This window comes from Tursiops truncatus, chromosome 21 (genome assembly GCF_011762595.2).
Source record: "Tursiops truncatus isolate mTurTru1 chromosome 21, mTurTru1.mat.Y, whole genome shotgun sequence".
NCBI lineage: Eukaryota > Metazoa > Chordata > Mammalia > Artiodactyla > Delphinidae > Tursiops > Tursiops truncatus.
This window is the reverse complement of record NC_047054.1, coordinates 29,789,440-29,812,035: the sequence shown is the minus strand read 5'-3', so window position 1 is coordinate 29,812,035 and position 22,596 is coordinate 29,789,440.

Sequence of the window (22,596 nt, the reverse complement as noted above, 5' to 3'; positions counted from 1 at the left end):
ACCGGGCTCCACGGTATCAAGTACTGGCAATTTTTCGAATATGCCAAGTTCTGCCTTCCTTCTTGGCCTTTGCACACGCTGTTCCCTTTTCCTGAAACCACCTTCAGCACTCTTCCCTTCTCTCCTGTTTAACTCCTGTTACTTCCTCCGTGCAGCCCAGGGCTCAATACCTACCCTTCTTTGCTGTCAGTGTTGGGCCATCCCACGGGACCCTGGGCACACTGTCATCACAGCTCCTAACCGAACGCGCTGCATTGGAATTGTCAATGTCAGCATGTCCTCCACCCCCATGCCACCTACCACACACAGATGCTGGCAGCACCTTTATTTTTTTAATTTTTTAATAGATCTTTATTAGAGTTTAATTGCTTCACAATACTGTGTCAGTTTCTGTTGTACAACAAAGTAAATCAACCATATGAAGACACGCCCCCGTTCTTCTTTGTATCCTTGGTACCCGCTGAGCTGGCCGCTGGAATGTTGGTCGATTGAATGAATGGCAGTGGAGATCGATGCTACTGTATTTATGAAAAGAGCTTTGAGCTCTTGGGAGGTATGATAAGGTCATACAGAGCAGACAATGGCGTGAGTCTGCAGTCACTGCAAAAAGAAATCTGAGACCTATTTTGATGTCAGGTCCTCGCCCTGCATGACCCCTTGCTTCATCCCAGGGGCAGAGACCCTACTTGTGGGAAGCATCCTGGGCCGGAAGTCCCGGAGCCTGGGCTCGAGGTCCACATCCATCACCAGCCAGCTGTGTGATCGTGTCATGGACCATCACATAGCAGCTTACCCTCCGCTTCCCTTATCCGGGCGACTCAGAGTCAGAGCCGCTGCTCCCTAAAGGTTCCTTCTTGTACTCATAGTGTATGGCTGTATTTTGAGTGCGTAGCACCGTGGGTTCATAAACACGTGGTGACATCTAACCAGATTTGTTAATTCAAAAAAATAGCACGTTTGGGTGAATGTGCAACCCCTTGGTGTACAGAGACAAGGATTTGCGGGTGAGGATGCTAGTGTGAGTGGTGGCCAGTTGGAAGTCTGCCCCGCAAACACCTCTACCTTTACAGATTGATTCTTCTTCTGTCTTTGAAAAGTCTCTTCTTAAAATTCGAATACTTTGGGGTCCTACATAGTCACCTTAAAATCATAGAATTTCGAGGTTGGAAAGGAGTTTAGTGGATAATGGCTCAGTTACCCCATCAAAACCTGGGACAGGTTGATGGGACAGGCTCTGACTGGCACCTGGGCCACAAGCCCCAGTGAGACCTGCAAGCTGTTGATAGGAATGTAAGAAGGAACAGTAGTGGGACTTCCCTGGTGGTCCAATGGCTAAGACTCTGTGCTCCCAATGCAGGGGGCACAGGTTCGATCCCTGGTCGGGAAACTAATATCTCATATGCTGCATGGTGTGGCCAAAAAAAAAAAAGAAGGTACAGTAGTAAAATTGCCCCTACCTTCTAGGCTTCCCTCCACCACACACCAGTTGCTCAAACCAAAGCCCTAGAAATCATTCCCTCTTTTCTCCACCCCAATACTCGATCCATCAGTAAATTCTATATTTGAATTCCTTCAAATGTATCCCCAATCTGACCACTCTCACCAACTCCACTGCTGACACCCAAGTCAAAGGCACTCTCATTTGCTAGGACTAATGCAGCAGCCTGCCAATCATCGCCCTGCCTCTACTCTCGTTCCCCCAGACATCACTCTCTGTACAGCAGCCAGACCCATCTTCTCACGCTTAAAGCCCTCACCCGGCTTCCCACTGCCAGTATAGGAAGATCCGAACCCCTCAACATGGCATGAGGCCCTGCCCGCCCCTCTGATCTCATCTACCAGGCTGCAGCCACACCAGCTTTCTGTCCCTCCAACACCCCACAGGCTCACCCCTAATGTTAGAGGGGCCCAGGACAAGGGTACAAATGGAGGCCCACATACCACTAAAAACTGTTACATAAGGTATGTTCTGTCCTCTTACCATGACAAATGCCTTCATAATGGCAAAATTGAAAAATATGTGTAAACGTATGTTTTTTATGACTGTATGTTAGTAAAACACAAAACAAAATGGAATTTAATTATTATTGCACATATTTGAGGGTTCTGCGGGTTGGCGGGTGGCATTCGAATGATCAACAAAACAGACACACGGTATTCACAACTGATGTGTTTATTTCACAAAAATTCATTGTTTGCTTTCATTTAAGTGAAATCACTAATAAAATCATTGTCGAGTAATTTGTGTTCTATTGAGATGAATGACATAAAAGATTTTTTTAAATGTTATTGTCCTCAGATGTACAAAATTTGAATATACTATCATTAAAAATGTAACTGAAAGTAAGTATGAACAACTAAAATGTTTTCACATATGCTTTCAAAGAAGTTATTTTTCTCAAACATTCAAAAGTATTTTAAATTACATAAATGCATGTTAAACTTAGTAGGTATGATCATTTTAACTTAGAATTATTTAAATAAAGCTGAAGAACTTTGGATGGAAATTTATCTAAATTGTAGTAAATATTCTTATTACAAAAACAATTCTCATTATGAGCTTTGAATGTCCATGTCGTTGTCAAGGCAAATAATTGGGATGCATCAGGCATCTTGTGTCTAGACCAAACTACATACAACTTCAAGAGAAACATGAGTTATTTAACATTGCAAAATGTTCCTCACACACACCACGTGCAAATGTGGCCAATACCCCTCTAATCCATGGGCGTCTCCAGAACACAAAGAACAACAAAAATGGATGCTAGGAATTCTGGGAAACAATTCCTATGCAATATTCTTTGCACTGATGCAATCTGAGAAGAAGAGTTTAACCAATTAACTCATTCGTCAATTGTCCTTCCTCTTCCCTAAGTTCCCCCGCCATACTAGTCCTCTCCATGCTACCTTGCGTTCCAGCAGCAGAGTGGAGAAGCATTTCCCTGGAGTCCAGACAGTGTTAGGGAGGGAGGTTGCACAGGGCCCAGGGAAGTGCCAAGTGCCTTGGTCCAAGGGCAGTTTTGCTCATAAGGTCACTTTCTTCTATGTCCCAGACATAGAAAGGCCTTTCCTGAGCACCTGGATTAACTGAAGTGGTGTCCCCTCCCCACCCAAGTCTTACTCTATCCCATTGTCCTAGATGCTTTTCTTCATAGCCATGGACACCACCTGATAATACAATTCTACCTCATTTGTTAGTAGCTTATTATCTTTCTCCCCCACCTGTGGACTCTGTCACGTCTACTTTACATTCTCGGCCCTTACAAGAGAGTGTGGTACGTGGTAGGTCCTGAATAACTATTTGTTAATAGTTGAGCATCTCCGACCTTATAATCCTAGAGTTACCATAACCATGTACATTTATTTGCGTGATGCATTCATGCCTCCGCAGTGCCTGCTCATCCAGGCTCTGGTGAGAGGCCCAGGACCCATCAAGTAAAAGGGCGTAACTGGGGCTAAGAGAGGCTACTTAAGAGGTTTGTCAGTGTGAGCCAGTGATAGAGCTGGGGCTTGAAACCAGTCTCCTAACCATAAAATTAGGCTTCTTTCTTGGATGCCACTAAAGTGAAGAAGGGTCTTTCTTCCAAGGTTTATCCCATTGCCTTGAAATGTACACACGACGGGCAGCTCCATGCATTTCTTCCCCTAGAGGGCAGTGACTGCACACACATAGACATCTCACGGATTTGGTCCACTAGAGGGTAGTGATGGGTGGCCACATCTTCGCCTAGACTTTAGAAGACCCTCCAGATATGCTGATCGCACCAGATCTGGACTATAATACCAGTTCCATAGATCTCATTAGCTCTATGTTTCCAGAAAGTCAGGAACTTCCTAGATGGACCCCTTGCCTTTACCCCATCTTTTTCCAAGTAGAAAGTTCGAATTTAAGCCAATCCGTCTCTGCTTCTTTCTGCTTTTGGATGCCTTATTTCTGAGTCTCCGTACTACTGACATTTGGGGCTGGAACACTTTTTGTTGTGCAGGGCCTGTTCTGTGCATTGCAGGATTCTCAGCAGCGTCCCTGGCCTCTCCACACTTGTTGCCAGTAGTGCCCACGACTCAATCCCTGCTCCACACGCACACACAGTTGTGACAATCCAAAGTGTCTACAGACATGCCAAATGACCCCAGGAAGGGAGAGGCGGAATCACCCTCTCACCCTGGTCTGAGAACCACTGCTTCAGGTTGGTAAAGAACCAAAAACCAAACTGCCCTTGGAATAGATGTCCTGGAATCTAGTTGCCAACAGAGACCGCTGAGGAGAAATTCACACACGTTCTCAGCACAGGATCTCGCGATTTTCATGTTAAGTGTTTCTTCCAGCGACATTTATTTATTTTTTTTATCATCTCCAAATGGCAATCTTTTGCAAATTAAGTGGTGTTTATCCTCCTGGCTGTGAACTCTAAAAGGAGTGCAAGGTTGTTTTTTGGGTTTTTTTTTTTTTTTTTTTGCCTGCACAGTTCTTCGTCCCTGGGACTCATTTCTCTCTCTTTCGTTGTTGTTTTTCTTCACTTGGCCTCCCCCTCACCAGACAGGCTTAATGACTGCAATCATCACATCGCAGGGCAAAGCGGTAGGCAGCCACCCACGCAAAGGGGAATCAGATGGTTCCTCAGAGCCCTTGTTTCTTTTGTTTTCTCAGGCAGACTGCAGTTTTGTCTCTTGGCTCTCGCTGAATGAAAAGAATCTTAAAACATCGTGTGGCCGCAAACGGCTTGGTGAAGGAGCGGTAAACAGGAAGTCAACAGCAAAGGAGAAATAAAAGTGATCGTCAATTAGGCTGCTAGAACGGCTTACATCCCCCCAGGCATCTTTGGGGAAAGCTGGGCTGCGATAATCAGGCCAAGCCATCCAGGCCCTGAGCAGAGCTGCAGGGAGACCTGCTGGGAGCCCGCCAGTGCCGCGAGCGCCCAAGATCTTCCAGGAGAGGCAGAACAATGCCGCCCACATGCCTGCGTGGAGATCATCACAGCCAGGATGCAGACTTTAACATGACCATTCTTTATCCTTCCCTGGACGCAGATGAAAGGCCACGCTGTGAGTGGAGGGTACAGTCGCCCTGGCATTCCCGCTCCACATCTGGCTGCTAGAATTTCACATTCAGAAGGAGACAACCCACAATGTTCTTGAGACGGGCGGGCACTGGGATTCCAGCTGTGCCCCGGAGTCCATTTCTTGGGACCCTGGCTGCCCCTCCCGGCTTCTGTGCCCGGTATCCTGACCCCACGGTGCCACTCTAGGACGGGAATCACTGCCACGCTGCTTTACACCCTGGTTCATCCGGCCCGGGAGTCTTTCCTGAAAATAGCATTACAGAATTTGGGGGATGATATAGTGACTGCTTTGCTGTCACTCTTAAAGGGAAGGGATGCCTCCCAAAAGTGAGAAAGAAAAAGAGAGACGGAGAGATACACAGTTCCTTGTGAAATGAGACACCAGCTTGTGCAGACAGGGAGTTTTCTAAAAAAAAGGATATGGGAGGTGGTCGGAAGGGTAAGAACCATATTCTGAGACCAGTTTCTAAGGCTACCTGGAGAAGGCACGGTATGTAACGTGTAGAACAGTGTGATTATAAAGTAACTCCCTCTCCAGTCAAAATTCCTTTGATCGGTTTATTTTATCACAGATTTGTCTGCAAATACAAACATGGAAGTAGCCCAGGCTGTGTTACCGTGCAAAGGTGCAACTGCGGAGAGCGGGGCCAGTTTTCAAGGAAGCCCCTGAGAAGACTCATATCACCCAGGATGTCAGACAACAGGATGGTGGCAGAGTCTGACCTCAGGCCTCCTGAACTAGAGTCTGAAGCGAGTTGCTGTCCAAGAGTTGACACCTTTGTGACTAGATGGAATTGTAGAGATCCTGCCGGGCATGGGAAGGTGGTTGGTCTCCAGCTTCTGCTTAAACAAAGCTTCCCGTCTTCCTGGAAACACTCTTGCTGTCTGGGCCCTAGGCTGCTGTGACAGAACCACTTGCAGGAAGCAGCCATTGCTGCCCTCCTCCGACACTGCCCACAGAGGGACCCCAAGGGGGAGGTTTTATTAGCCTCTGCATGATTCTCAGCCTTCCCTGTAATCAGTCCCAGCAGGAGTCGGGCAATCACGAATATATAACTTTGCAGTAACTTGAATGTCTATAGGGTAAACACGGATACAGACTCTACTGGAGTGAGGAGGGCCTCTTAGCAAAACTCCCATTTCCCAGATAAGCTAAGGGTTAAGACTTGACCCAGCCAATCATCATGGACAATTAATTAGTGAATCAATGGATGAGAGCCTCTGCCATGTGTCTGGACTGTGTTCAATACTGTGGATATCAAAGAAACCAAAACACCGTCCGGGCTTCCGTGAGGTTACATCCTAGTTCAACTCACAGAGCTAACAAACGGCAAGGCTGAGACCACATAAGGCCACTTGATCGTTCTGGCCCTCAGTCAGCTCCAGCCCCGAACGTTTGTGTCGTAGAGCTTTGGTACTTTGTTAAATAATACCTCACATTGTTATTTAGTCTGTCCTATGAGGTTATAAACTCCTCCCGGGTAGAAAGCACAACTTACTCTTCTTAGGGTCTCATCACACACACACACAGACACACACACACACACACACACACACAGTGATGTACACACATTAGGTGCTCATTATGCTGGTCCTGAATGCTCCAGTAAGTATAATCGTGTGGAACAGAATATAATTGCAAAGGGAGTTTGTGTAAGGGAGCAATCTGGGTGGCCTGGGGCAGCTGGAGGGAGATTTCACGGGAGATGCAGGAGGCAACTGACATGCTATGGTTCTCTTTTTTCCTTTCAAGAGTAGTGATTAAAGATAACATTAAGAAATGTATAAAAGTGAACATATCCATCCTAGAAAATTTGTAATAAAAAAATAAAGAATAAAATGCAAATCACAGGTAATTTGACTCCCCAACATTCACAGGCAGAATATATAATTATAAACCGTAACGAGTGCTATGAAGGAACAGATAAATAAGGGAATAAATAACGGAGGACCTGATCTAGAATAGAGGAGGTCTCTCTGAGGATGTGACATTTAAGCTGAGACCTGAGGGTGAGCAGGGTTTAGACAGGTGAGGAGAGAAAGAGAGGGAGAAACAGTCAGGGTTAAAGGATATATATTTTTTAAAAGGTAAATTATGACTCTATAGAAGTATAAAATGAACATGTACCAAAGATTTTATTTAACTCATAAAGTAATGAGGGAACCAGTAAGATGTTACAATTCGTTCAAAGGAGAATTCAAAGTACCACACTTATCAATCAGGAATATTGAAATGAAATACAAATAGACGTCAAACTGGGTGCAAGAAAATTCGCTGTCTCTCCCTTGGACAGAATTCACTGGTGTATGGAAAGTAATCATTTGCATTTTTCTGTTATCTACAACTTATAGACTTGTAAACTAGCTCAGAGAAAAGGAAAGATGTAGATAACCAGGATGGTAAACTAGTCAGGACACCCATGAATCCCCCCCTCCCTTCACACAGGCACACCATTTCAAAGCATTTTGCAGTTTTTGCTGACATGTGCAAATGCCCTGGGGAAGGAAAGACCTTAGCAGAACTGAAAGAAGAGGAATGTTACTGGAATGTAATGAGCAAGAGAGTGGGTTGAGACAGGGGTCATGTACATTCTGGGTTGTAGCCTGCTTTTTTCATTTAACAACATAGGATAAACATTTCTCCGTATCACTGAACATCCTTTTGAAGCACAGTTTTAATTAGCTGCACCGTGTTCCCTTGTAGTGGACTCACTGCTGTGTATTTACTAACCCCCCCTTTTGTCCATTGAACTGGTTATCGCTTAATATTCTCGTTCATGAATCTTTGTTTTCACACATATTCGATTATTTCCTTAGGTTAGATTTCTGTACATAGAATCTCCAGATCAAAGATGATTTTAAAAGTGTTAATTCACAAAAGTTGCTTTCAAATGAAATGTTTTAGGAAAATACTGAGGCATGGAGAGGTCGAGGCTCCGAGATTAGCTAGAAGACCAGTGTAAGGAGGAGGGGTGAAGTGGGAAGGGTCTGACCCATGCAGAGCAGTGGGGTGGAGAGGTTGTCAGCAGTGGGAAGCGTTGAGAGTCTGGGTTTGTAGAGTCCAAGGGGCGCAGGAGCAGATGACTCCAAGGCTTTGGGGTTGCTTTTGCCTTAGACGCCCTTTGGAAATGGGCATATTTGGAGGAGAAACTAATTTGAGGGAAGAGGACACATTTAATTTTGGACGCGGAGGGTGTGGCATACCTGTAGAGCAGCGGTCCCCAACATTTTTGTCACGAGGGACTGGTTTCTTGGAAGACAATTTTTCCACAGACTGGTCCATGGCCCGGGGGTTGGGGACCCCTGCCATACAGCATGCAGGAGCATGAAGAGGTAAGTTTGGGAGCCCTAGAGAGACCCGATGGTTACAACCAGCAGACGGGGGTGGGGCGTGGGAGGGGACCCCCACAAAATCCCCACACTCAGGGGCGCCCGAGGAACCTAGCAAATAAGCAAGTGGGCAGGGAGAGAAGATGAGGGGACGTGCCCGGGAGGCAGGTAATTAACATTGTCAAGTATTGCCTGAGGTCAGAAAGGACAAGGACTAGGGAAAAAAAAAAAAAATACCAGATCGTGTTTGGCCAGAAGAAAGTCACAGTGGTCTTGATGAGACATTTCCATAGAATTGAGGGCAGGGGAGTCAGCGGTTAAGGGCAGAGAAGATGGAGACAGTGAGTGTGGCCACAGTGTGGAGGATTTTGGCAGCAAAATGAACAGGAAAGTCTGGAAATCAGCTAGAACAGAGTTGCATCCAGCATGATTTTGTGAATTTGCGTCTTGTCCATATTCCAACCCAGCATCTTCCGGCCACCTCTCCACATCCCCTGCCACAGTTTCCTCCGCTTATTTTTCAATCCCAAGTATTTTTTCAACCGCAGAGGACAGATGTGGCTTCCTATAATGAGCACTTAACACAGAGCGGGCACATAGTAAGTGCTCAATAAGTGTTGGCTATTGTTATTATTTTTATTAATCATGAGCCCTTAGGAAAAAAGATATGCAAACAAAAGGGAAGAAAAGAAGGCCGGGGAGGGGGAGAGGGAGGGGATGAGGTTAAGGAGGGGGTGACATCCTTACCAGGGAATCTTTAGAAACATACTAGGCTATTTTTCTTTTTTCTAGATCTATCGTTGACTTAATTCTAGATATACTGTTTCTATATAAGATGTCCTATCCTAAGGAGTCTGCACTTTGTCAGTTTGCATGTAGATTTGAGACCCTTCTCAAGGATCTCTTTCTGCAACTCGTTCATAGCCTTGAGGTCAGTCTGAGTCTTAGGTCTGGTCCTTCCCCTTGGAACTGTGGAAGAGAACAAAGGACAGCTCCCCAAGGGATGAGATTTGGGAAGAGAACATGAAGAGGGGAAATAACCAAGTGCCCAATGTGTGAGCAACTTGCAGCAAATGCAAGGGATAGAGGAACCCAGGAGCCCAAGCCTTTGGGGCTGGACTGAGGGACATCACAGCTTGTCATCAACCAAGAGGATCTGGGCAAGACCAAAAGCTCAGAGGGTTCTGTTTGTAGGTGACAGTGAAGAAACCATGTGGGCCAAGGAGCAAGGGGGCAGGTCCTACTTTTCCTGTAGCAAGATGGCAGAGCTAAGCCACACTGCAGCAGAGCTGTGCAGAGAAGATGCAATTCATTTATTTTGTTTATAACTTTGCTGGTCTTCCCCCTGAGCCCTCTTCACCCACTGCTTAGAAGAGGGAAAGTAACTAACTGTCCAACATCATTGAAAGCTTCAGTAACTTAAACAGTCCCTTTGGGTAGAGTTCAGTGTTTCAGGGGTAAAAACATCCTTCCTCCTCCTTCTCACCTGAAGGTAGCCTCTGGGATGCAAAGGAAGAGCTACGTGTGGCTTACACGAGGGAGGCCCTCAGCATCCTTGGAGGTCCAGTGAGCTTTCCTGTGTCTTCCTGGTTGCTACGTGCCCTCCTGGCCTTCTCAGGTGAATCAAAGACTATTTAATATGCAACCTGACCTCCCTCGACTTGACCAGAGCTCAAAGCACTTCCAAATCTGACCCACATTGATCCCAAAATTGACCCGGCTCTCCTGTTGCTGTGTATCCCTCAGAGGACTGTCTGTGACTGCCATTAGGTCCCAGTGCCCAGATTCCACTCTGCAGCCCTGGCTACAGAGTCACCCTTGCCGGTGATAATTCTTGACTCTCTCCCAGCAATTTCTTTTCAGTAGCCCTGCCATTACAAAAGCTGACTGTCTCATTGCTTGATTTTATAACTGGGCTAAATGTCAGCCTGGGGAAAACAATCCTCTCTTAGGCTACCCTTAATAATGAGAAATGAGGCCCCAAATTCCTCTGCATTGACTGAGGCTTCAGACCAAAGCGTTTGAACTGACCAGTTGTCCTGGCATCTGGTGGAGATGGCTTTGTTGGCCCATCCTGAAAACCTGCGAGGTCTTTTATTTCAAGCCCTCTCAACTCTGCTCTCAATGAGGATGGAAAGTGTTGCATGTGGAAATTGCCTGGGCGACTGGGGGAAACGTTGGCAAAAGAGAAACTTTCCAGTTCTTAGCTTTCAAAGTGTGCATATGTCATGAGGTAATACGGATCCTCTGAATGGGGGCGTCGCTGCCAATGAACGCAGTGACTTGACAGTCAGCAAATACAGTTCTAATCACTAATCAGAGGCAGAAGAAGAATTGCCAAGAAAGAGCAAAAGAACAGGCGAGTTAGGCATCGAAGCAGCACAAAATGGAGGGACGGCTGCCCTCGAGCCCAGAACTTCACTTTGTTTAGGAAGAGAAAATAGGCTTGAAAGTGTTCCTGAAGCAGCAGTCTTCATGTGAACAGATACCATCTGGAAATCAACAAAACTCAGGTTTTGTTTTTACAGATTTGAACTGAAAACCAGTTCCAGCTAGGGAATCTCAAATCTCAGAAGGCTCCAACAGGGCACTCAGCTATAAACAATCATTTAGCAAAATCCGCAGTCAAAATGACAGACACAGGCTGTTGTCTTCTTCTCTGTATTTAAATCAAGAGATGAGGTCAGACGTGACCCAGTGTGTGGAGATGTGATAGTCTGCTGATGCATTTTTAGTAATTTTTAACCCATAGACACCAGCCTCAGAGGCAGGCAGACTGTATCTTCAAGACCCTTCATTCCACTTACGTACCTAACATCCTTGCTCTGGCCCCCTCTTCCCCTCTCTGCCCCCCAAGATCACAGTTCTTGGAGGATAATGATTTAATGGATTTGTTAGTGTTTTTCCTCAACCACCCTACCTTTTCCCCATATTTGCCTTTTAACAAGTCTTTTTGGAGATAATAATACCTCTAGGGGAATTCCCTGGTGATCTAGTAGCTAGGACACTGAGCTTCCACTGCAGGGGGCACAGGTTCCATCCCTGGTCCAGGAAATAAGATCCCACATGTTTTGTGGCACAACCCAAAAAAACCCAAAACAAATAAAACAACAACAACAAATACCTCTAAAACAGTTGTCTGAATTGTGGGAATTTTAGGCAGTAACCTGGCGGGCTTGGGCGGGTGGGGTGAAGAGAGGGGCTGCATTTTAAGAGTTGATACGTTTCTCAAATCTCCACTCCACAGACATTCGCCGCCTGCACGTGGCCGTTCTGGCTTGAGGCTGGCTGTAGCTTCCTTTGGCTGGACCTCTCATCTCCTTCCACATCCCGGCAGGTGTGAGCAGGAATAGCTGTGAAAGTCTTGTTTTCCTGTACAGCACAGAGCATGGCCGAGCCTACATTGGTGGCCGAGAGCAATTAGTACAGATTTCCCTGGGTAACTGGGGGAAAAACAGGCCCCATGTATAATTCCCTGCCTGCATGTGGCTATTTCCAAACATATTTCCCAGCCAGAACACCTCAGCTTCTCAGACAGCCCCGTGTCTGGCTTCTGTCTCTGGCCCTGCCCTGAACTGGGATTCAGCGAGATCGCAATTCCATGGCTGCCCAGATGCACTTTGGTGCTTCCTGCTGCTTCACGCTGGACTGTGGGGCATTCCATGCTAGGGCAGGTCACAGGCTTGTTAATTAGACGGAAAGCAAAGACAGACAGGATACAAATTTTCCTAGAGAGACACCAGCATGGTGTGACGTCAGTACTATTTCCAACTTTCAGCGGTGATTATGGCCGCTACGCTTTCCTGCTTCCTGGGGACAACAGTTCAACCTGATTTTCAGCACAATTAGAATGAACTGTTTTAGACAGAGCCAGTATTAAGGGTGGGAGCGGAGGTGGGCCTTAGAGCCACAAGGCACTGATTTTTTCATCGATTTCTCAAGGGGGAGCTCATGCAAAACTGCAGTTGGGAGCACACAGCATTTCCTGGTTTTGTTTTAGTTGTGGGCGGGGTCTATTTGCAGGATACTTTATTGTCGGCAAGCACTTTCATGTTCATGATCTCATTCGACCAGAGTCATTTGAGGTAGGTATGGTGGGGATCAATCTTTCCCTGGGTTGAGTGAGATAGCTGAAGTTCAGAGAGCTCCCACAGGTAGTAGTGAAAAGGTAGGATGAATTCCAGTTTTCCTGACTCCTAGATCCTATTTCTCCTGTATCAGCTTCCCCTCCTTTGGGAATCACCCCGCCCTCAGTTCATTTGGTTTGGCTGCGGTAGAACCCACCATGTCCCTTACTGAAGAGATGGAGCTAAAGCCTGACCAATCAGAGTATTCTATTACCCCAGCCGCTATGATTGGCTCAGGTATGAGCACATGTCCTAAGCTGGCCAATCACAGTCTTCTCTGGGTCTTTTGTTAAAGCATTTGGGAAAGATGTACTCTCTTTCTCTGGATCCCTGCTGATATGAAGCAAGGGTCTGACTAGGAATGAAGGCAAGCAGAGGGAACCAGAGCTGATGGAGAGAGTCCTATGTTATTATTTAACCCATTCATCAGCTGTGCCTGAAACTCTTCAGTGAGCCAATAAATTCCTTTTTTGCTTAAGCCAGTTGGAGTTGTGTTTATGACACTTGCAAATGAAAGGAGTTATTGACTAATAAAACTGTCGATTCTGTCTTTCCCAGAATTAGGAAATTACCTCTTTAAAACTGTTTATTTGTAGTATGCTTTATTCCTTCCCACACACAAAAAAAATTCTGAAGCAGTTTATAAAAATAAATACGAAAAATAGGCGATTAGACAAAATAAGTAAAAGGGAAAGTTTAATACATAAAATACATGTCATATGTGTATGTATAGCACAATCTTTATAGGAAGTTGACAAAATTATTTTTAAAATTATAATACCAAGTATTGTTGAGGGTGCTGGGAAGTGGACACTAATGATAGAAAAATGATAAACTGGTGCGAACTTTCTGGAGAGAAATTTGACAGTGCTTATTCATATCCAGTGCTTGTCCATAACCAATAATCAGAATGCATCAGAAGGAAATAATTAAATAAAAAAGAATGCATGCAAATATTTAGCTATAAGAATTATTGTTACTATCATCCAAAATTGGAAAACAGCCTGAATATCCAGTGATAAGTTACGGGTCAAAAAAGAAAACTATGTCCATCCCTTGGAATATCATGTATTTGCTAGAATAATGATGTGGACTTTTATTTACTGACCTGGAATAATATTCATATATTATAGGGTGACTTTGGACTAGCACATCTACATTCCCCCTAGGCCACAGCAAGTTTCAAATAATTGTTCACCCTTAACCCTATGTTTTAAAGTCAAACAAACAAACAAAAGCCTGTTTATTGGTTGGGGTAATTAAAAAGGGAGAAATATAGAAATGGCAAAAATTGTCCTTCTATTCTCAGAGTTCGGGTGTTCTTGCTTGAGTCAAATTCGGCTTTCCAGAGATGTGTGGTTAATTATCCCCTCTTGGACCACATACTATCTACACACTCTCCATTTTTCAGACACTTGACTAGTATTGGGAGATTATTCATTGTCAGTGAGTTGGGTCTCAAGCATCACCTATTCTAGACCAATGATGGCCAAAATATATATATGCTCAAAACAAACCACTGGGCTATAAGAAGAAACATTTAGAATTTCTATTTATAGCTAATCCCTTTTTATTTTCTATTTCTGATATGTTTTATAATGTATATAATATAACTGGATAGTACATAACAAATAAGAAAACAAAGATTGTTAAAATATTTTTGATGATAAGGATGTGTTCTGGTTATCTATTGCTGTGTAACAAATACACCGGAAAGTTAGTGGCTTAAAACACAATTTAATTTTGTTCACAATCTTGTAGATCAGAAATTTGTGAAGGACTCAACCTGAGCAATTTATCCCTCCCCCAAACAGCACCCGTTGGAGCAGCTCAACTTGATCTAGAAGATCCACTTCCATGATGGTTTATTCACTTGGTTGGCAAGTTGGGAGCTCAGCCAGGGCTGTTGGCTGTAGGGGAGGGGAATGTCTCCGTTCTTTGCCATATGGCTTTCCCGTTGGGCTCCTTGGGTTTCCTCATGAAATGGAGGCTGGATTCCGAGAGGGAATGTTCCAAGAGACAGGAAGTAGAAGTTGTCTGTCTTTTAAGGCCTGAAGCAAGAAAATACCATCATGTCACATCCATTATATTCTATTGGTCAAAGGAGTCCAAGAGTCCATCCAAGATTCAAGGGGTGGAGGTACAGACTCCATCTCTCAGTGAGTGATCTGGCAAAGCATTTGTGCCCATCTTTAATCCATTACATGGTGTGCAATCACAAATGTCTGAAAACCACTAATTTATGTAAATAGAGTATGTACCAGCAGCTCTATCCCCAGACTGGGGCTTAGCTCTCTTGTATAAGAAATTCCTGGCCATCAGAAGCTGGTCTGTTCCCACTGATGCACCTCCCCAAAGCTGTTTCATTAGGCTTTTCTCTGAATGGCTTATTTACTCCAAAGGCATAGTCAGAAGAATATATGCAGGATAATGTAAGGAAAAATAGAACCAACTCTTATTGGCACTACTGCTTTATCTTGCTTAGTGAAAGAGTTTGACTAACAGTAGAAATACATCAGTTATCTGGTCAGGTGTTGGTGACTTGTAAAAAATTTCTCTTTTAAAATAGTATACTTTAAACCAAATTATATTGAATATTAAGCTAAATATAGTCAGAATGACGTTATGACTTGAAGGGCTATAATTGTAACAGTGTTCTACCAGAAATTCCCCAGTGCACAGGCTAACACCTGGTTTCCTTTCTCATTAATCAAGTAAAACAATTGCAAATAGAACTTTAAGATTTCCCCTAAATAACATAATATACTCTTGAGGAAGATAAAGTGGCTTACTAAACAGAATAAACCCATTTTGTAAGAAAATGTGTGTGAGAGAGTCAAGAATAAAATTTTTTTTCATTATTTATGATCCTAAATTCTGGCGCTAAGAAGAGCGGATCCTGAGAAGAATCTGTTGCTTTTCTGAGCAGGGTGATGTGGGAGGGTACAAATTAGTAAAAGTGAGATAATAAGAAGGCTTTTTTTTTTTTTTTTCCCATGAGAAAAGGAAGAGATGTTGGAAGGAGGCAAAAGCAGAGAGGATGACTTGTTCAAAGGTGTGGGTGGAGGATAATTTTCCTATGTGGGCTGCAGGGAATCTCCTCCAGGTCACCACAAAACCTTCAGAAAAACCTGTGTTATTTGGCAACTCTTTTTTGAAAATTTATTTTTATTGAGGTAACACTGATTTACCATATCATATAAGCTTCATGTGTACAACATTCTATTTTGACTTCTGTATACAGTACAGTGTGCTCACCATCATAAATTTAGTTTCTATCTGTCACCATACAAGTTGATCCCCTTCACCCATTTCACCCTCTCCTTCACCCTTCCCCTTTGGTAACCACTATTTTGTCCTCTGTATTTATGTGTTTCTTTTTGTTTGGTTTGGTTTGGTTATTTTTAGTTTGTTTATTCATTTTTTTCTATTTCATATACGAATGAGATCATACAGTATTTGTCTTTCTCTGTTTGACTTATTTCACTTAGCATAATACCCTCAAGGTCCAACCATGTTGTTGCAAATGGAAGATTTCATATTTTTTAATGGCTGAGTAATATTTCAGTGTGTGTGTGTGTGTGTGTGTGTGTGTGTGTGTGTGTATCTCACATCTTCTTTATCCATTCATCCACTGATGGGCACTTAGGTTGTTTCCTTATCTTAGCTATTGTAAATAATGCTTCAATGAACATAGAGGTGCATATATCTTTTTGAATTAGTGTTTTAATACTCTTTGGATAAATACCCAGAAGTGGGAAAGTTGGATCATATGGTTGTTCTATTCTTAATTTTTTGAGGACTCTCCATAGTGGCTACACCAATTTACATTCCCACCAACAGTGTATGAGGATTCCTTTTGCTCCACATCCTTGGCAACTCTTGTTATTTTTTTGTCTTTTTGATAATAGCCAATCTAACAGGAAAGAAGTGATATCTCATTGTGATTTTGATTTGCATTTCCCTGATGGTTAGTGATGTTGAACAACTTTTCACGTGCCTGTTGGCCACCTGTATGTCTTCTTTGGAAAAATATCTATTCAGCTTCTTTGCCCACTTTTTTTTTAAATTTTCCATTTCTTTTCTTTCAAATTTAGTTATTTTATTTATTTATTTTTGGCTCTGTTGGGTCTTCATTGTTGCACGTGGTCCTTCTCTAGTTGCGGTGAGTGGGGGCTACTCTTCATTGCAGTGCATGGGCTTCTCATTGCAGTGGCTTCTCTTGTTGCAGAGTATGGGCTCTAGGCATGTGGGCTTCAGTAGTGTGCCGCATGGCTCAGTAGTTATGGCTCACGGACTCTAGAGCACAGGCACAGTAGTTGTGGCACATACGCTTAGTTGCTCTGCGGCATGTGGGATCTTCCCAGATCAGGGCTTGAACACGTGTCCCCTGCATTGGCAGGCAGATTCTTAACCACTGTGCCACCAAGGAAGCCCTCTTTGCCCATTTTAGTACATAGACTGAAACAGTAATCAAAAAGCTCCTGAAAAACAAAAGTCCAGGATCAGATGGCTTTACAGGTAAATTTTATGAAACACTTAAAGAAGATCTAATACCTATCCTTCTAAAACTTTTCCAAAAAATTGAAGAGGAGGGAATGCTTCTTAACTCATATTAGGAGGCAAACATCACTCTGATGCCAAAACCAAAGACAACACAAAAAAAGAAAATTACAGGCCAATATCTCTGATGAACATAGATGCAAAAATTCTCAACAAAATATTAGCAAACTGAATACAGCAATACATTAAAAGGATCATACATCATGATCAAGTGGGATTTTATTCCATGGGTTAAGGATGGTTCAACATCTACAAATCAATCAACATGATACACCACATGAACAAAATTAAGGATAAAAACCATAAGATCATCTCAATATATGCAGAAAAAGCATTTGGCAAGATTCAACACCCATTTACAATAAAAAAACTCAATAAAGTGGGTATAAAATAAATGTACTTCAAGATAATAAAGGCCATATATGACAAACCCACAAATAATATCATACTCAATGGTGAAAAACTGAAAGCTATCCCTCTAAGATCAAGAACAAAACAAGGATGCCCATTCCTGCCACTCTTATTCAATGTAGTATTAGAAGTCCTTGACGGAGCAATTATGAAAGAAAAAGAAATAAAAGGCATCCAAATTGGAAAGGAAGAAGTAAAACTGTCACTATTTGCAGATGACATGATTTTATATATAGAAAATCCCAAAGACTCCACCAAAAAAAACCCCTATTCGGAACAATAAACAAATATAGAAAAGTTGCAGGATACAAAATCAATATATAAAACTCTGTTGCATTTCTGCATGCTAAAAATGAGCTAGCAGAAAGAGAAATTAAGAAAACAATTCCATTTACAATCGCAACGAAAAGAATGAAACACCTAGGAATAAATTTAACCAAGGAGGTGAAAGACTTGTACACCAAAAACTATAGGACATTATGTACAAAGACTTGTACACCAAAAACTGTAGGACATTGTTCTTCAAGAAATTGAAGACATAAATAAATGGAAAGACATTCTGTGCTCATGGACTGGAAGAATGAACATTATTAAAATGTCTATATTACCTATAGAAATTCTTTTGGGTGTTGGATTGTATTCTTTGGGGAAAATTTGGGGTGATGTTGACATGCACTGAAGGCAGATCCAGACCAAGAACAAGAATAACCTAAGGAATTTCAAGTCACTTGTGAGTAACATCAGAATAGGAAAAGTCTGAGATATATACATGCACCAAATTATGACAGTTACTATCTCTGGATAGTGGATTACAAATGATATTTATTTCATTCCCTCTTCATTTTTGTATTTTAAAATTTTTCTATGAGTTGGGCTGTGTAGAGGAAGTTATTTTGAAACACACGTGGGCTTTGCAATCTGACAGGCTTATATTAGACCCCAGCTCCACTACTTCTGGAATTTGTGATTCTAGATAAGTTCCTTGAACTTTTAAAGCCTCAGTTCCCTCATTCGTATAACAACTACTCATAGGTAGTTGTGAGGATTAAATAAAATAATCCGTGTAAAGTTCTTCAAACGGTGCCTTTGAACTGAGTAGGCATATGATAAATTGTACAAATTATTATTGTTTTTGGTAAGTAAACTTTGCTGATGGTTCTCAAATCTTGCAAATGATCAGCCTTTCTACTCACTGCCAAGAAGTTAAGGCAGCACGTGGCCTTGTGGCATCATCGTCTAATGAACAAGCAGAAGAAATTCAACCAAGTTTTATCTCTACCATATAAGTCATGCAATAGATCATCATCACGAAGCACCTACTATGTGCAAGTTATTTAAGTTCTCAGACGTTAGACCCCATCCCTATGACCTTCATCTTGTAGCCAGGTCACTTCTGGCCACTAATGCTCAAGTGTCTCAACTCCTAATTAAAAACACTTTCAGAGTAAGCTATACTTAGGATGGGCCCACATGGTTTTAATTCCCAGTGAAGAATACACATTACATTTCAGGACTTCTACACTAGCCAAAGCGTTCTGATGTGGGGTTTGACTCCCTTGGTGCTGTCATGTGACAGGCTTTTTGATGTGGTCTCTGTTCCAGTAAGTTAAACTCTGGCATCTCAGAACTGGCGCAGCCTGCCCGGCTACAGATGAATTCTGAACGCAGACTCAGGCTGAATCTGCGTGCCTGTGGGTGGATGGGACCACAAAGGCCATGGGGTTAATTATCTGGAGGCTGTTTTAGTGCAGGCCCCACTCTTCAAGGTTTCCTACTTGCTGCTGTGTAGCTTGGCTATCTAAGACCGTGCTCCTCAAAGCATTTTTGGTTTTTGACCTCTTGGCTGGGAGAAAGAAACCCCTCTGAACCCTGCATGTTCCTGCTTGAGGCTACAGAGACAAGCTTACTGGGCTTCACGAAACTTTTCACTGCTCTGGATGAGGTCTGCCCTGAAATGCCTGGTGTTTATTCATTATAGTAAGTAAATAAATAAGTCATGCTTGAAACAAAAGCGCAGGCCTTGTTAGACGTGACACGCTCACACCATCTGGGTCTCCTCACCTTCCAGGCACGTGGAAGACAAGACTGCCCAGCCCTCTGGGGTTTGGTGGGGCAGTGTGACCAGTTTAGGCCAACAGGGTGTGAGCTGAGGTGACACCTGTCACTCCTCTGCATTGAAGAGCGGATGAGACGTCCAACCTCTCTCTTCCCTGGAGACCAAAGGAGTCACATGTTCTACATGTTATAGCTACAGATGGTAGAGCCTCCATCAGCCTGGATTCTTGAGTGACTGATAGAGTGGAATTTTCCCAATACACATACCCACCACCCTTGACTTGGCGTCCGACATGTATCATATGCAAGAAATAAATCTTTTTGTGTTCAACATTGGATCTGGGGGCTAATTTGTTATCACAGAACAATGTAGCCTATTCTAACTAATACAATTATCCCATAAACATTAGTAACATAGAAAGTGGTATACAGGTCACCTGTTGGACCTGTCATTGGGAGTTGGCCAAGGCTGTCTATGGCGAAAGGTAGAGGACTAAAGGAACACCTTCAAGGATGAGCAGTAGTCCAGATGATGAAGTTCAGGGGACCTGCAGTCTATATTGGGAGGACTGGAGGAAGGCAAAGGTGACACTCAGTCTCTGGAGGTGCTCATCCTAGGCAGGCCAGACTCCAGGCCAAGGTCAGCCAAGCAGAGCATCCCAACCCCAAAGAGAGGAAGCATTCCCAGTAGACTGCTTACCCTGCCCTCCTTGGTTCAGAAGCTGTGTTGGTTGGCGGGCTGCCTTTAGGGTCCCAGAAAGTGAAAAAACATTCATAGGTCACTTTAGATGCACAAGATGTTCGACTGTGATGAGATTTTATTTACTGGTCTGTATTGGTTTTCTTTGCATAGTCCCCTGAGGGCCAACCATCCAAGCGGGAGTTAAGACATACTCGCACAGACCCCATCTGAGGTTCTTGGAAATGCAACGTGAATGATTAACAATCCCAGTGAAAGGAGGCTGTGGCTGCTCTTTCCATTTCTAAACCTGAAATTACCCAACTGCCATATCGAAAGTCAGGAACTTTTCAGTAACCTGGATGGAGAGGGACCTGGGAAGTGAATGAGGGGAAGCTTCCCCCCCACACACACACTTTTTTTTTTTTAACAGAGACACTGGTGGAAAAATGTTTTTTTGTTTTTTTTTTTAATTTTTGAATTTTATTTTATTTATTTTTTTATAAAGCAGGTTCTTATTAGTTATCCATTTTATACATATTAGTGTATTTATGTCAATCTCAATCTCCCAATTTATGCACACCACCACCCTCCCTGCCACTTTCCCCGCTTGGTGTCCATACGTTTGTTCTTTACATCTGTGTCTCTATTTCTGCCCTGCAAACTGGTTCTTCTGTACCATTTTTCTAGGTTCCACATATATGCGTTAATATACGATGTTTGTTGTTCTCTTTCTGACTTACTTTACTCTGTATGACAGTCTCTAGATCCATCCATGTCTCTAAACATGGCCCAATTTCGTTCCTTTTTATGGCTGAGCAATATTCCATTGTATATATGTACCACATCTTCTTTATCCATTCATCTGTCGATGGGCATTTAGGTTGCTTCCATGACCTGGCTATTGTAAATAGTGCTGCAATGAACATTGGGGTGCATGTGTCTTTTTGAATTACGGTTTTCTCTGGGTATATGCCCAGTAGTGGGGTTGCTGGGTCGTAATTCTAGTTTTAGTTTTTTAAGGAACCTCCATCCTGTTCTCCATAGGGCTGTATCAATTTACATTCCCATCAACAGTGCAAGAGGGTTCCCTTTTCTCCACACCCTCTCCAGCATTTGTTGTTTGTAGATTTTCTGATGATGCCCATTCTAACTGGTGTGAGGTGATACCTCATTGTAGTTTTGACTTGCATTTCTCTAGTAATTAGTGATGTTGAGCAGCTTTTCATGTGCTTCTTGGCCATCTGTATGTCTTCTTTGGAGAAATGTCTATTTAGATCTTCTGCCCGTTTTTGGATTGGGTTGTTTGTTTTTTTAATATTGAGCTGCATGAGCTGTTTATATACATTGGAGATTAATCCTTTGTCCGTTGATTCGTTTGTAAATATTTTCTCCCATTCTGAGGGTTGTCTTTTCGTCTTGTTTGTAGTTTCCTTGCTTTGCAAAAGCTTTGAAGTTTCATTAGGTCCCATTTGTTTATTTTTGTTTTTATTTCCCTTTCTCTAGGAGGTGGGTCAAAAAGGATCTTGCTGTGATTTATGTCAAACAATGTTCTTCCTATGTTTTCCTCTAAGAGTTTTATAGTGTCCGATCTTACATTTAGGTCTCTAATCCATTTTGAGTTTATTTTTGTGTATGGTGTTAGGGAGTGTTCTAATTTCATTCTTTTACATGTAGCTGTCCAGTTTTCCCAGCACCACTTATTGAAGAGGCTGTCTTTTCTCCGTTGTATATCCTTGCCTCCTTTGTCATAAATTAGTTGACCATAGGTGTGTGGGTTTATCTCTGGGCTTTCTATCCTATTCCATTGATCTATATTTCTGTTTTTGTGCCAGTATCATATTATCTTGATTACTGTAGCTTTGTAGTATAGTCTGAAGTCAGGGAGTCTGATTCCTCCATCTCCATTTTGTCCCCTCAAGACTGCTTTGGCTATTCGGGGTCTTCTGTGTCTCCATACAAATTTTAAGATTTTTTGTCCTAGTTCTGTAAAAAATGCCATTGGTAATTTGATAGGGATTGCATTGAATCTGTAGATTGCTTTGGGTAGTATAGTCATTTCCACAATATTGATTCTTCCAATCCAAGAACATGGTATATCTCTCCGTCTGTTTGTATCATCTTTAATTTCTTTCATCAGTGTCTTATAGTTTTCTGCATACAGGTCTTTTGTCTCCCTAGGTAGGTTTATTCTTAGGTATTTTATTCTTTTTGTTGCAATGGTAAATGGGAGTGTTTCCTTAATTTCTCTTTCAGATTTTTCATCATTGGTGTATAGGAATGCAAGAGATTTCTGTGCATTGATTTTGTATCCTGCAACTTTACCAAATTCGTTGATTAGTTCTAGTAGTTTTCTGGTGACATCTTTAGG